Source organism: Cupressus sempervirens, chromosome 4 (assembly GCF_028749045.1).
Source record: "Cupressus sempervirens isolate cs-2001-9-10 chromosome 4, ASM2874904v1, whole genome shotgun sequence".
In the NCBI taxonomy this organism is placed as follows: domain Eukaryota; kingdom Viridiplantae; phylum Streptophyta; class Pinopsida; order Cupressales; family Cupressaceae; genus Cupressus; species Cupressus sempervirens.
Genome location: NC_143121.1, coordinates 739,389,432 through 739,405,065, shown reverse-complemented (window position 1 = coordinate 739,405,065; position 15,634 = coordinate 739,389,432). Strand labels below are relative to the sequence as shown.

The following is a 15,634-nucleotide window of genomic DNA, read 5'->3' as shown; positions in this document are numbered from 1 at the left end:
AGGGTTCTCCACAGCTTGTAGCTATGTGTCATTTTTGATGAAGAAAGTAGCTTCCTTGAGAGGATTTAAAGATAATTTTTTTGACAACCTTAAGGAGGTAATGAGTTATTTTTTTTCTTTTTGTTATTCCAGATTGATTGCTTTTGTTTTATACTATGATAGGATGATGAAGGAGATAAAGAGGGTCTTTTGTATTTATGACAAGGGAATGTTGGTTATCATTTATGCACTAGCCAAGTTTAGGAAATGCACGGTTTGTGGAACTTTTGTGGCTAAAATGTGAATACGTTGAAATTCTTCTTTAATAAAAAGGATTTGAATGATGTATAAAAAACATGGGTAAGAAAGCTAAAGTCTATGAATTTGATAGTATATTATGGTAATGATAATGTGGTGGTTGAGGCAATCTCTAGGAAGCCTTGTTACGAGTAATTTATATGCTAATTGGAAGTTTGTATTGGTGAATGTGCCAAATTTTTTTTTTTTGATATTTTGAAAGGAAAGATTCAAGATGATGTAGACAAAGTGGTGGATGAGATCATCCATTAAAACTATATCTTGTACTAGAACCAAATGCAAATGTGAGAAATTTGTGGTTATGTCATCACATACTATGTAGGGTAGTTATCCATGATACTACAAGAAATATAGACAAGGGAACCATTTTAAGAGATCTCATTACACATCTTCCAAAGGTATACAATGAGGATTGTATCTATGTGATTTTATAGACTCAATAAATATTCTCATTTTAATGACATCATTAGACTATACAACTATACAAGTGGTTGATATATTTTTTAGAGATAGTTTTAGACTTCATGGATTGCCAAGGAACATTGTAAGTTTTAGGGAAACAAATTTACCATTTCATTTTGATAATAAGAATTTCAATAAACATTGAGAACAAAAGGTAATTGTGGATATTTGATCAAAACACAGTCCAGGAAGATGTAGAGGATGTTGGCACAAGCAAAAATGGGAAAATATTGAAATCCATTTTTTTTTGGTATTTTCTATTTCTAGTATTTTGCATTTTCAAAGGTCTTTGGGGCATTTTTGGGCTTCGAAAGGGTCCCAAACTCGTAGCACTATACTTAAGACTTTGGACAATAAATGTATATCTCTAGAATATCTTTCCAAAATTTTTGATGGTTTGCAATTTTGAGCTACGAGTAGAAAGTTACAACTTCTACAAGTAGACATAAATTTTAATATAGTTTTTATAGTTGTTAGAGTTTATTTTGTAATTAATTAGTGTGACCCTTGGGATCCATGAAACTTGTATAAACTCTAATTTTTGAAATGAATGGATCACTTTTTGGCTTGCAGAACATCTACTATTGCATTTTAATTGTTTTCAATTTTAGTCACAATACTACAGGTTCTACACTAGATATTGTAACCTAAATTCATAATTCAGATTAGTGGCATCAGAGCTTGTTTGCTCCTGTATATCCCATCATACATGGTCTTCTTATCAAAGGTTGGGATTATCCCCGAGAGATCTCTCAGATTATCTTCCTTTGAGACGCACACAATTGCAGATGGAAAAACAATCATCGAAAGGGATGGATGAATTCCTTAAAACACTCGTAGAAGAGGTGTTAAATAAACAACATGAAGAAATGATGCAGAAATTTTCCCAGATGCTGGAAAAAGGAGAGTTACATACCAATCCAAGCAATTCAAAATTTGGCAAGTGTGAGGCCTCACCCCGACCTATCATAGCATAGACATTCTTACTTGTATTTTGATATTTAGGACCTTGATATTTTGACACTTATTTGAGACTTAGGCGGATAGGGTTTGCTTTATTTATGGATTTTGACATTTTAATAGTGTTTTACATCTATGATGTGTACTGAGAACCTGATATTGTGAATGGAATGATCAAACACATATGAATGCAACTTTAAGACATGATAGAATCAGATTATGTTATGATACAAAATGTAAATTTGATTATGATGATTTATGATTTAATGTGATGTGCAAATAAATGTTGAATTGATTATGATGATTTATGATATGCAGATAGATGTTAATTTGATTATGATGGTTTATGATATGCATACTTGATATTCTAACATCTTGAATGATTTATTTGAAATGATTAGGAAAGGAAAATTCATTTGAATTATGCTAATAGGGATTTTATAAAATTTGAAATTATATGCATTTATGATATATATTTTATATGACCTCCTTAGAGTACTAATGCTCAAGTTTAATGTGCAGGAAGTGGAACCATGGAAATTCTTGAGGGGAACAAGTTCCAAACCTATGTGAACATAGGTTAACCAAGGCAAATCTTTGGAAGATTCAAAATCCTCGTTGTGATGTATTTAATTTAGTAAATGTAAGTTTGCTTGTATGTGAAAATGTTTAATCATAAGGATGCATTAAGGGCATGTCATGGTGATGTGGAATGTGCTTTTATGTGTCACTTGACACTTGTGGATTTGTGTGCATTGACATGTCATTTAAGGTTTTGATCATGGTGGAAATTTACCCTAAAGTTAAGTACCTTGTTAATGAGTAAATAAACCCACTTGACAAGGGGTAGGATGGATCACAATCAAAGGAAATTTGAATTTGGACTTGGCTAGGGTTTGAGGGGTCATTAGGTGGTCCCATAGTGTCTTTTATGTGAAAATAAGCTACCCATGTGATAGTATAACATGTTAGGGACCTAATTTTGACCATGATAGTGACTAGATAGCCTAGGGGGCCCCTTTAACCATGAATTCATTCATCAATTCGAAATTGCAGTTGTCACATGTGTTCTCTTCCATGTTCCCACTAAGTCAAATATAAAAAATTTAGAGGGAGACAAGTTTGTAAGTGGGAGTCGCTTAGTGTCTTTGCTAAAATAGATAGTGGGAAGTCCTTATTAGAGAGTCTTGGACAAACTAGTGGGGTGTTCACCCACTCTCTAAGTTTAGAGACAGTTAGGGTTTGAAGGGAGATTAAGGGAACTCTACAAAAACTATCATTGCCTTTAGCTTGGACCAAGGTTGGTGTTTCAAAACCATGTTCTTTCTTTTAGCATTGCATAATGAATTTGCAAGCATGGAGTAATTGTTTTGGGATCATGCATTATATAGTGAATCTTGGTATTGTAGATTTTGAAATTGTGTTGTGATGGTGAGAATGTGAATTGTGTTCATGTATTTTTCTTGGTTTTCTTTCTTGATCTTTTTGTTTTGATTTGAATGTCAAGTGCTATTATGGGTGTGAGGGCTTCACTCACCCTCTAGGAAGGGAAGAGAAATCTAGTCACCCTCTAGGAAGGGAAGAGAAATCCAGGGTGAAGGGCTTAGTTGGGCTTGAAATATAGTTGAGAACCTTGGAGTATGGGCTCCATGGTATGCCATATTCATTAATATCTTGCTTTAGGGGTGATAAGGGGAAAATGGTGTAGAAAGGAAGTTAATGGAGTATGGGCCTCAAGGAGGCTATAGCTATTGGAAGTATGTTTGGAGGATGTTTGTGGAAGCCTCGAAAGGGCATAGAATTTGTTGATTTGTGAAAAGCCACGAAAGGGAATGAAAAACTATTTATTGTAGGTATGGTATGATATGGAAAGTCTCCTTTTTGAAAGCACACCTTCACCCTATGTTCAAGGTTCCATTGGTGAACCTTTGTGAAATACCCTTGGGATGTGATTGTTCAAGTTTGTAATGTGTTGTTCATGCAATTGTAAGATTAGAATGAAACCCTATTGGAATCTTGTTTCCCTTGCTTGGTGAGTGGCTTCATAGAAGCCTAGGATGGGAGGTGAGCCTCCATGGTTCCTAGTTTGTGTGTGTATCCATGTTTTGTGAAGATGGTCTCCTTGAAGATATTAGGGTTTCACCTTTGACAAAGTCAAAAAATCAAGTGTGTAAAGAGAGACCCATGTTCCATGTCATCTCAAATGTGTTATGATATCAAGGCTCCATTGTTATTTCATTATGATGTAAAAGCGATTTGTTTATCATTGTTTATTGTTTGAAATTGTGAAAGGAAAGGTTGAGAAAATTGTATATATTTTACTTGCAAGGAAATATGCATTATAAAATTTGATGTATTATGAAGAAGTTATGTAATAAGATCATTCTTCCTATGTTAATTATAAATCATTTAGTAGAATATTTCAAAGTTGATATATATTCTTTTTGATATAGTTGAGTTAAATCAAAACATAGATGATGGCATTGCAATATTTACATTCAATAATATGGAAGAGAAATTATTATGTTTTGATAGCTCATTGTATATGCATGAACATTAATCCATTTGTATTCCAAGTTCTAATAGCTCCTTAGACCAGAGAAATGTTATAGTAATATCCACTTGCAAATGTAAAATTGGTAGAGAAGCTGAGTCAAATCATTGGCACTTCATGATTGTGGTCTCCTAAAAGAAATATGATGAATAAACTCTTGACACCAAATTTTACCATCCTATAGCTACACATTTTAGTCTCTAGAATTTGTATGGGATGGACGATTAAATCCATCCCTATTATAGACCAATAAAATAATAAAGGAATATGCCTTGATTCTCCTAATAGGAGCCAATAAGTTAAAGGGGTTGTCACATAAATTAAAAATAGCGTGTCTCCTAAATCTTTCCCCAAGAAGATTCACATGATCTTAAGGGGGATGCACAAAACCTAGTCATAACACATGATAAAGAAAATAGTAATAACAAATAAATAATTCTAAAACTTTAATCAAAAGAAATAATAACAATAAATAAATAAACAAACCAAGTAAGCCAACCGCCTATCTTTTTCCTTGAGAAAGTTTAGGCGCATGTGATAAAGGATCGAGGATTATTGACATGTAGTCAGACCTTAATCCCCATGGGGGGGGGGGGATTATTATTGACATGTAGTTAGACCTTAATCCCCATGCACCCTCACCTTGGGCCAAGGTCGTATGCATATCTAGGTTTCCTAGGCATTGTTTTTTTGAAGGAGGATTGAAAGTCAATATAAAACTAAGCTAAGTAAAAGGTTTAAAAACAATCTTGGAACGAAATCATTGTTTAAACTTGCAATTAAGGAAGTGGTCCCACCCTAGGCATCCAAGACTATGCAAAAGCTTTCCTAAGCGCATGAAATAAGGTACTTACGCTATCACTAAGCTTTTAAGACACAAGCGTTTGAAAAGAAATAAGACAAAAGTCTTGTCTTTCAAATGGTTCTTTTCCCAACCCCAAGTACCTAGGGAAAATGCATTGTAGGAAGGTAGTTCATTAAGCCTCCCCATGTCACGTGAACCTAGAAGAGAGATGGGCCATGTTTGGAGATGGGAAGGTAAGTAGGGAGTCTTTAAAAAGGGGAAACTAGGCACCAGATTTGGGTGCAAGAAATAATATGGTATTAGGTGGATAAGGGTAGTTGTAAGTTTTGGGATTGGTTAATTTTTTTTTTTTTGCTATGGTGTTTGGGGTTAGCAACGTAGTAATGTTTTTAAAAAGATATAGTATTAAAAAGTTAAGTAGTGGCAACCATTAAGGGTAGTGTGAAGGGGGAGATAGGTTGTTTGGGTAGCTATTTTGTTTGGGATTATATATATTTTTGAATAGGATAAAGGGGGTTAGAAGTTATTAGGATTATGCTAACTCTTTTATGGGATTGTTAATAATATTTTTGGAATTAGTATAGTAGAAAAAGGCATGTGGTAGTAGAGAGAACTAGGATTAGCTTTAAGAGTGATAGGTCTTAGGAAACTAATAATGGTTTTTAATTAATAATTAATTATACATTATTAGTAAATATAATAATTTTAAAATAATAATGATAAATAATTAAAATAAAAAATATAAAGAGTGGTATGTATAAATAATAATAATAAAAAAATAAAATAAAGAGCGGTATGTATGACAATTATGTTCAAATGAATATCCTAATAAATAATCTACATAATATCAAAATTACGTGCACAAATCTTAAATAGGAAATGTTATGAAATATATAGGACGCATCATAATGGGGAAAGAAATTTTATGACTGCATTGTAATTGAGCACTAACAAAGATGTGAAATGAAAGGGGACAATATAATAATCATGAAAATAATTAACTTTATAAATATACTGAAATGACAAAGTTTGAATGCACTACTATATTCATGAGTTAGAGATACATCTAATCTATGTATCTTGTTGACATGTCATCTCAATATGAGAAAGACCCAAGAAGTCGAACTCCCATAGAGGATAATAAGTAGTAGCCAATCCATATCCACTCGAAGGAACCCCACGTATACCCTAAGTATGTCCACACCTTATGTATATAATGTAATGATAATAATTAACTATTTAATACCATGTGGTAACCTAAAAATGTTGCGTGTATGCCTCCTGTATTAGCTCTTACTCATCACCCTAGTTTATATTCCAAAATAAAATAAATTGATATAAAATAAAATAAAATATGCTAACATCTAACAAAAATATATCCTTAAACTTTAACATGGAATACTAGCCATCCTAACCCTGACACCTAAGGCCTAGTTAGAGTATCAGTGTACCTAAAATTTGTTAAGTCTTACCTCCAACCCATGATCGAAACGTAGATACCCTAATGTCCTTAGGAAACATGAATTGTAGATTTCAATCTCTATGTAGTTTGATAGAGTATATCTATCACACATGGATACATGTGTATTATCCCTTGATTTACCTTTTGAAAAAAAAAATAAAAAAAAAAATTGTTGGTTGTGTTTTGCCCTATTACATTTAAGGCATGACAGTAGGCAAACCCCATTCAAGGTGCAGGTAAATTTTGACATTCCAAATTTTCAAGGAAAATTGATGTAGATGCTATTGATGACTGATTGTCCAAATTAGAGAGGCATTTTTGTGTTAATAATTTCTCAAATATTGAAAAGATAACCTTCATCCTTCTCAAAGCTGAGAATCATGTGAGGTTGGCATGGGAGGTACACTTAACAACTGAAGAAACCCAAGAATCTTAGGATGGACATGAATTTTCTATGTTGTTTGATGGAAAACCCACATGGGAAGAATTCATAGAGTATATAAAACAAGAATATTACCCTGAGGATACCTATGAACAAAAATATATGCAATTGCAATTACTCTGACAGAAGAAAGACTAATATTTCCAAGAGTACACCAACATTTTTCATGCTCTCTTTGTAAAGCTTGGCATCAAAGACTCAGAAAAACATCGAGTTCTGAAGTATAAGAGTGGTCTTCATAGATACATTTAGACTGAAATGGATTTCTTGAATATAGAAACATTACCCAATGCTTTCAAATATGCATCAAAAATTCAAGAGAAGTTCAAACAAAGAGGGAGAAGGGAAAATTCAATGAACAACAAATGGAAAGGTGAAGGTAATAAGCCAATGGGAAAACAAATAGCCAAGGAACCATCTCCAAATTCACCAGCAAAGAAGACATGGGGGGTAAAGAAAATAGGGCAAGAATCAGGTATGTGGTGTGAAGTCCATAAAAGTCCCTCTCATAACACTAAAGATTGTAGAACTATAAAGACTTAATGATGGAAACCCATGAAGAAGCTATTGAACCTGAGATGATAGAAGTTGGAAAACAAGAGGATGAACAAATCATTGAGGCTAACCCATATGCCACTATGGCCACTACAAAGGTATTTTCTAGTGATGATGAAGATTATTCCATTCACAAATGTGGGTAGGAGGAAAAGCTTTAAATTTTATTGTTGACAGTGGTAGTCAAAAGAGTTTGATATCTTCTAAGATTGTAAAGAGATTGAATTTGAAGACAACATCACACCCACTACCATATTCTATGGGGTGGGTGAGCCAAGGACGAGACATTCAAGTAAACAATCAATGTCATCTTTCATATTCCATAAAACCATTCAAAGATGATGTGATCTGTGATGTAAATACTCCTGATGTGTGTGATATTTTGTTGGGGCAACGATACATGTATCGATGTCATGGAGTGTATGAGTCAAGGCCACAAAGCTTGACAATAAAATTAGGTGGACAAAAGTACTGGATTCTAGAGGCAAGTCCTGCACACTCTACATCTTTGATTAGTGCAAAATAGTTTAGAAGGTTAATATCACAAACTGGTACATTTGTGTTATTAATGATCCGTCTAGAGGAACAAAAGAAAAATGTGTATAATTCCCATTCCATGGTGTCCATCACAACAAAACAACAAAGATCAATAGATCAAATTTTAACAAAATATCAGAATGTGTTTGAGTTACCAATAGGAGTACCCTCACATTGCCAAGTTAGACACTATTGATTTGATACTAGGAACCCTATTGCTTAATGAGCCAGTATATAGGAGATTAGTTCTAGAGAATGATGAGATAAAAAGGTATATACAAGAATTAATCCAGAAAGGACATATCTGCCCAAGTGCGTCTCCCTGTGGTAGCCCAATTATTCTTGCAAAGAAAAAGGATGGTAGATGGAGGCCTTGTATTGATTACAAATCATTGAATAAGATCACTGCAAAAAATAGATATCCAATTCCTCAAATAGATGATCTCTTAGACTAGCTTAGAGGGACAAAATTCTTCACTAAAATTGACTTGAAATTTGGGTACCATCAAGTACCAATTGATCCAATAGATGTATGGAAGACTACCTTTAAATATAAAAAACTATTTGAGTGGTTGGTGATGCCTTTTGGTCTCACAAATGCCCCAACCACATTTATGAGGATGATGAATGTTGTTCTTAGGCCATTTACTAACTCATTTTTAGTTGTTTATTTGGATGATATTCTAATTTTCAGTAAAACTTGGGAAGAACATTTGCAACATGTGGAACAAATACTTTCTACATTACAAAACCATGGAATCTATGGAAATAAAGCAAAATTTTATTTTGGTATGCAAACTATTAAGTACTTGGGATATGTTATTGATAGTGAGGGTGTTCATGTTGATCCTGAAAAGATCCAAGTAATTAAAGATTGGCCTACACCAAGGAATTTCACGGAGTTGCGTAGCTTCTTGGGGTTAGCTAACTTTTATCACAGATTTGTGTTTGGATTTTTGTATTTGTCTTGGCCTTTGAATCATTCATTACAAGGAGGTATGAAAGTGAAATTCAAGTGGACAGGTGCTCAACAACAAGCATCTGAGGAGTTAAAACAAAGGTTATGTTTTGCACTATTTTTATCTTCTTGATTTACAATAGTATTTTGAAGTACAAACTGACACATCCGAATATTCATTGGGAGTAGTCGTCATTCAACATGGACATCCAGTTGCCTACCATAGTGAGACTTTTTTTGATACAATGTGTAGATATCCCACCTATGACAAAAAACTATATGCTATTGTTTAAGCTTGCAAGCAATGGAAACATTATATATTGGAAAAGGAGACTATCATCCACACAGATCACAAACCCCTTCAATTTTTGCAAACACAAGGTAAATTATAGAATGATAGCCTTCAAAGATGGTCAACTTATCTTTGACAATTTCATCTCAACATTCATCATAAGAAAGGAAGCACCAATAATGTAGCATATTGTCTGAGTAGGCCTCCAATTGTAGGAATAAGTATGATATTAGAATCATGTGGTTGCCAAATATAAAATTGGGCCCACTTGTATGGACATGATAATGAATTTTTTGATGTTTATACTCAGCTAGTGGAAGGTAAGCATGCGAATGATTTTAACTTACAAGATGAAATGCTCTGTCACTTTGGCCAAATATGTGTTCCTGGGGAAGAATGTAAGAAGTTAATCTGGGAAGCTCACTACAGTAAGGTTGTTGGTCATTTTGGAATGGGTAAGACTACTGCTATACTACAAAGATATTTTTACTAGCCAAAAATGAAAAATAATGTGATGAAATACATTCAAGCATGTACAACATGTTCCATTGCAAAGCCTACAACTCGTAAGCTGGGTTTATATTTACCACTTCCTATTCTAGATAAACCTTAGCATTCAATTTCAATGGATTTTATGTTTGGTTTTCCTACCATAAAACATGGACATGATTGTGTATATGTTGTAGTTGACAAATTTTCAAAAATGGTAATCTTGGTGGCTTGTAGAAAGGCAACCTCTGCTGAAGAAACTGCAAAACTCTTTTTTGAGCATGTTTGGGTTCATTTTAGGCTACTAAAAAACATCATTTTAGATAGGGAAAGTCACTTTCTTAGTAAATTTTGGTCTTCATTATGGGAAATGATGGACACAAAACTAGCAAAGTCTACTGCTTTCCACCCTCAAACAGATGGTCAAATAGAGGTTGTTAATCAAATGATTATTCAAATCCTGCATATGTATCACTCCAAACATCCTCGTACATGGGATGAGAGCCTTCCCTATGTACACCATATGTAGCACTTCCACTAACAGAACCAAAATTTGAAACCAATAATAAGAACAAAGAACACAATTTTTTTATTTCCACTTAATATAAGTACAATAACACAGATTGAATCACTCTCAATCTGAAAACCTCAAAATACAAGTAATTGTCATCCAAATATGATTCCATAAAGATTCTAATACACATTGTGTTCAAAACAATAATGAAGTACAATCTCATCCTTAAATGCCTATGTCCAAAATATGGACCCTACAAGAAAATAAATAATGATTCAAGAAGAACTTCAATAAACATCTTTAGCTACTTGTAATCTTGAAGCACCTGGAATCACACAGAATGCAACACAAAACAAAAGAGGGCTCAGTACACACTGAGTTGAAAAGCGTAATCCACCTGCATGCATGTTAGACCAATCATATACAAAACCATAATGCAGATATCTAATTCACTTTTACATAGTGCAGTTCCAAAATTAATATGCAAGAAGTAAACCTTTACTCATTATTGCAAAATTAAACTCGCACTAAGAATAACATGTAAATGAAATATATATATACTAAGGTGTCATCGTTATGGCACTAAGATACTGCATCCATGTATGGTATGCTCATAGTCAACACATAACGGGTTTCTCTACTATACTTGTCATTGACAGAATAGAGATATGCCTTGTTCTCCATACTTAACCATATAGGTTTAAGTCATAGGTAAGGTCAACTTATCTTTTATATGGAATTAATCCACCCAATTCATTTTATAATTATCACTGAATTAATTAACTGAATAGGATAAACCAAATTCAGCCACCTCGATATACGTTCATCATAGCTAATCTTAACACACACATCAAACAGATTTTCTAAGAATGTTCATGCTACAGATCTATAACTCAATTTTCAACATGATACTACATCCTTTAATCTATTCAAACATATCTTAACATTGCCTATTTCCAAGGTAAATTTAGACTACTACAACAAAAGAAATAAATATTATAACAATCGAACCTGTAAATACAATTAAATTGACATCTTAACTTAATGATATTTATTGATCTTAGTACTATACTATTTATCCCTGCTGTCATAACAATCTTTACTTATCCTTTGAAATAGCTAAATAGTAAGATCAAGTACAAAAGATACCTTCGTTTTGAAAATGAATTTCATCAACATATTTCATAATCAAAACTTAAAATGAAATCAACTTTCCATTTCAATAGAATCCGGAAAACAACTCTAATTCTTAATAAAATAGAGTACAACATTTAATATAAATAAATTCCTTTTTGTTTCAACATTATGACTGAATTGTAATACAACATTCTAACACCATTGACAATTTTCTTACAAATTCAGATCCCATCATTGTTTGAATAGTTGAACAATAACAATGTTGTCATACATTTTTGGCTATACATTCAAATCAATATGACTTCTTTTTCTAATCATAGTCAAATTTCTAAGTTTATAAAAACTTTTACTACAATATTCTATATAACTGTCAGCTAAGACCATATTTTCCAAATATAAGGATGTTCTTTTTTGACACTTACAACTCCATTATTCAACAATACCTGCTATTTTCTTAATAACTAATTTATTTATTATTTATTATTTTTTTACAATACTATCCAATTGACTGTGTATAAAAGAACAAAATAAAAGTAACCAAAGAATTGTTAGTATTCAATTAAACAAAATCTACTGTTATATCAAAGTAAATCAATTATCGAAATATTATCATTTGTTCTTGAATAATCACAGTCAACTTAAGGTTTTCCCATTTTCATACGATAGTCATATATGACCATAAACCGTTTTATATCTTATTTGATATAGATAATGTTCGGCTGTCAGGTCAAGATTCAAGAACAGAGAAACACTGAAGGTATGCTGTTTTGACAACAGGTTCAAACTTTTTTTTAAATCGATAGTTCTTTGCAAACTATCACAACCAAATCACAAGTTTCCCTATTCCAATGATAAACTATAAATCTATATTTAAAACATCACATATCGAGTGAGATTGGACTGTTTATCAAAAACCCAAGAACTCGCAGTATATGCAAACTGTTTAACAAAATGACAATGACAAATCCTCACTACCGACCATCAACAATCTATTAGTTAATGCAACCAAAATCGATACTATACTGTTAACCATCAGAAGTATGAACTATGACAATAAAATGTTTGAAACCTAAGATATTCTGAATTTGCCAAATCTGACATCTCTATGTCGTGTCTTATACTTTACTTCACGCAAACTGTTTGACAAAATGACTATGCCCCGAATTTCATAGACATTCCTTTAGAATTAAAACTTAACCCTCGGTCAAGATAGTGATAAACAAAACAAATTTATAAATACAGTAACTCCATATAATCTATCAGCATATCCAAAACATATCACCAAGCCTCCCATTTAAGTATGGGTACACATAGAGCTGTACAATAACATAGAGCTTCAACAATGTCTATACCCACGCTTAAATGATGGATTCTTCTACATCTAAACTGAGAACCATGCGTTTAAAAACAAGACAAAATGTAATTATAAAGAGAGAGTAAGAAGGTAAGAAATTGCCCCTACTTGGAATTCACAGAATGAAGAATGCTCACACCAGCTCTACTTTACAGCTCAGTGTTGAAACCCCAAATACACAACTCCAAACCACACTCCCAAAATGAACACCAACCAACAAGCTCGTAACAGAGGTAAGAAATGATAGCAGAAAAGGCAATAATAATTCATGTTGTACGCAATAAAACCTTGCTCAATCCCCATATGAAAGAATCTCTTTCCGACTACAACCCCTACATTTTTCCGACTTTATAGCATTCGAAAACAAGTGGTATACATTCTCAAAACAAAAATGCCAAATTAGCGGCATCGTTACCATAGATCCAAGCTTGAAAAACTATGGCGATGAAACCTTCAATGCCATTGAAAACCCCACTATGAAATGCATTCAATGAACGTAACCTTCTGTAGAGAACCGTGGATACGACAACCCTCTTCCAACACCATGTAGTTGGCAGGAACAAAACATTAACTCCTTTAAAAATGCATTCGAAACCCATAAGGGTTTTTACCACTAAAATCCCTCATTCCGAAACCACAACAACAGATAATCATATACTATAGGTATTATATTTATATACCTTAGAACCATAAGGATATTCTAGTCCTTATAAACACAGAGATATTAAGTTAGGATAATCAATCAAATTGGAATTACATAATATATTAAAAAAAATAAAAATAAAAACCTTACTAATATCACAAATCACAAGTAAATTAAATTAGGGTTATATTCTCCATATTCTCTACAAATGACTGAATGCTCTGAAATCAAAACTATGTAAGTTTGTAAAAAAAACATATGTATTTGAAGCAAATAGATCATTTATCATTTATGCACAGTAAAACACAAACTGAAGCATAACATCGCAATTAAATATAAATGTCTTTTAGCTGTTAATTCAAATCGAATTGAAATACAATATTTCTAATATCAATCCAATAAAATATTGTGCATTCACAACAATAACATAACATCAGAGATATCAAACTTGATAATTTGGAGACTACAATAAATTCTGATATAAAACACATGTTCCAAGGACAATACAAAACCAAGTTCTACAGATAATATGAACATAACAATAGAAAGAAACTTTTAACCACTAAATCCTATTAAGCGGAAAAATAGTAGTAGTGGTCAGGCATGAAACCATAGCTACAACAGGGCAATTCATAGTTCAACTAGCCATAGCCCATTTAAAGTTTGCCTTGGATTTCAATCCTTAGCACCAATAAATGTTTCTATTCCTATTATGAAACCTAACTTGGTACCATGCTTGGATAAGGAGGACAAAGTAATGAAGTTCATTGATAGAACTCATCATTTGCAGTAGCAAGTTCATGAAATTTTGGAGCAAACCACTAAGAAGTATAAACAGAGGCATGATGAGCATCGAACTCCTCATAATTTTCAGGTTGGGGATAAAGTATGGTTGCATTTCCGAAAGGAACACCTACAAGGCCCTCATAGGAAGCTTCATCCTCTTCGCTATGGTCCTTATAAGATTATAAAGAAAGTTGATGACAATACATTTGAACTCAACATGCCTCCATTTTTTCATATTCACCTAGTCTCCAATGTAGAACTATTGAAGCCATATTTCCCTTCTTTACTAGATATTGCAGATGTTGCTGAAGAAATCAGTCATACAGAGTTAAATCCAAAAGTTGTCAATCCACTTCAACGTGATCAAATTGTGGTATAGAAATCTATTACCAAATGCACACACAATTGTTGGGTATGTAAAATATACTAAATACATTAATTTGAAATGAAACAAGTACTACAAATAATATTGATGTTTGTTACATCAATTTCATGCTATATACAATTTGTAGTTTCTTGTTTTCAAATTGTAGGTTTGTTGCATTTCTCTTGTTGTCAATGCATTCGTGTAAGATTATCATATATTAAAAGTGCAGTATTCTATGATGTTTAAGTTTCAACATCAATCTTGTATGATAAGAAAATGTAGAAATGTAGAAAAATATGACATTTACAGTTTAGTAGATTATTTATACAAAGTACAATGTGTACTTACCTTTGATTTGTGTAACATAGTTGTTACAAACAATTTTCATCTTTCTTTTTGACACTGTATATGAGTTTTTCTACAGGTTTGAGTATCTATCGGCACAAGCTATCATGGGCCATGATAATCTATTTTAAATTTTTTTCAACTATGTTGCTTCTCATTTTCATGCATATTGTTTGTGAAATCTATATTCTATTTTGTCATAGTTGCAATTCCCTAAGAATTAATTGCTTTGCGTTGACCATTAATCCATGTAAAAGATGGGGTTCTCTATGAAATGTAGGGATTGTACCCCACATCATATTTATTTCTTCATTGCTTACACTCTTTCAAGGACCTTATAGGTCTATTGTTGAACTATTTAATAGCATTACAATTACAATTATCATTTGCATGTTTAATTGTACATGTAGTAATATTGGTAGGCCATAGTATTTTTCACCTTTAATATTAGATTAGTGAATAAATAAATTGGAAGAAATAAAATAGAGGGAACAAATTATAGTATGTAAAAGATAAAATATAAGACATTGAATTTTTTTTTGAAGTTGGAATACGATAAGAAATTGTAATGAATGTAAGTAATTTTTTAAGATCATAATTTTCCAATTATGCAATTTTAATATTTATTTGGTACTCATTAGTACTTAGTTTTTTCTAATCTTAACATTAATTAAT

At 32.5% G+C, this 15,634-nt stretch overlaps 1 long non-coding RNA gene across 1 annotated transcript; it reads left to right on the top strand.

Annotated features, from left to right (window-relative positions):
• Positions 1-2,240: 2,240 nt before the first annotated feature.
• LOC149563458 (uncharacterized) lies at positions 2,241-15,357 on the top strand. The gene is made up of 2 exons (XR_016363557.1): positions 2,241-2,362; positions 15,039-15,357. It is a non-coding gene; the product is annotated as an uncharacterized LOC149563458 (long non-coding RNA).
• Positions 15,358-15,634: the final 277 nt, after the last annotated feature.